Consider the following 1,574-nt stretch of genomic DNA (forward strand, 5'->3'; position numbering starts at 1 on the left):
CCGTAGGTGCTGCTTGTTCCCGGCCGTGGTCACACTCCATGCGGGAAGACTGGCTGGGAAGGCGCACTGGGGCTCCAAAAGAATATTTTGAGACTTATTTGCCCACAGATCTTGATCCAATGGGGATCAGGTCCAGCAGCTCAGGCGCTGGAGGTAAGGAAGAGATGCTCTCTGAGGCTCAAGGAGTACGTCAGCCGGAAGGCTGAGACAGAGCAGTCCCTGCAACCTCATCACGTTTTGTGTTTCATGCTCAGGGCTTTGTCCTTCTACGCCATCGCAGCCTGAGGTCGAAGGGAGCAAAAGCTGTGGCTCCCCAGGGCAGGGCGTGAAGCCCGAACTGGACACCTCTTGGGCACGGCAGCTGCGTTCCCTCGGGGCAATTCACCCCGGAGAGCGGGATCACTCCTGGGAACGCAGCCCTTGCCTGCAGCAGCTCACGTCACCCGGGCAGGGCTGCCGATACCCCCATCCCAGAAATTAGATGTTGACCTGAGAAGAAAAAGCAGGCATGCTATTTCTGCCTGCCTCCTTCTGAGCAAACCCCGCACGGCCCGACTCCACGTCTGGGGAGCCAAAGCAGGCAGGAGCAGTCCTGCCTGCCTGCCTGCCTGCAGGTCCCCAGGCCAAATGCAGAGCAGCGCGTTTCGGCGGCCGGCGTGGCGCAGACCAGCTTTGCCGGGGGGAGGAGGATGTTTGCACCCTCACCCTTTCCTAGGCACAAGTGATTCCCTAGTTCAAAGCCTGCCTGGATCCTGCCCGTGCTGAGCCAAAACGTACCGAAAGTCCAGCCGGAGGAGGGAAGCAGCGTGCCCTGCACCGCTTCTTCCACGAGAGCCTCTATCCTGGGGGAAAGGGGGCATTTTGGCTCTTGCACAGCTCCCTCGTGCCCAGGGAGCTGAGTCCCTCCTTCAGCTGGAGGAGGCGACCGGGTGGGGAATGGCTTTCCAGAAATCGCTGAGACCGTGGGAGAAAAGAGGGGGCAGAGCTTTCCCTAGGGAGAAGCAAAGCTCCGGTGCCGTCGGGCTAGGTGAGTCCGGACCTGCTAAAGGCCAGCTTCCAGGTAATGGGAACGAATACCTGGGGGTAAAGGATAAGGAGTGTGGGGAGCCTTTCTGGCTGGGGTCCTGCACCCCTCCTCTGCCAGCCCTGGCCTCCGTCCTCGCTGGGAGCAGCGGCTGTACTCAGAAACAGACATTTTTGGCAGCAGGCTGGCGTTGCTGCCTGCTGACAACTGGGTTGGGTACAAAACCATAATTGAAAGTTACAATAACCTTTATAATATAGCAATATATTTCATAGTTAAAATAAACTATTATGCTTTCCCCTATTGTTAAAAAAGAAGCGAGCAGTACAGAGGCAAGGTCGAAGCTCTTTAAGTCTGGACAGAAACGTCTGTGAGTTTGCAGAGAGGACGTGGTAGTTTTCTGGCGTTTCTAGGATGTTTCCTCACAGGTAGCGCAGGGAGGTGGTTTGTGGAGCAAAAAAAAAACCCGAGGCTGTGCCAAAAATGAGACTGGCTGGGGCTGGGGGGGGCCTGGGGGGGGGGGGGGGGTTGGCCCGGATGGCGCGCGGGG

This window comes from Pygoscelis adeliae, unplaced genomic scaffold, assembly GCF_000699105.1.
Source record: "Pygoscelis adeliae isolate BGI_AS28 unplaced genomic scaffold, ASM69910v1 Scaffold867, whole genome shotgun sequence".
Classification (NCBI taxonomy): Eukaryota; Metazoa; Chordata; class Aves; order Sphenisciformes; family Spheniscidae; genus Pygoscelis; species Pygoscelis adeliae.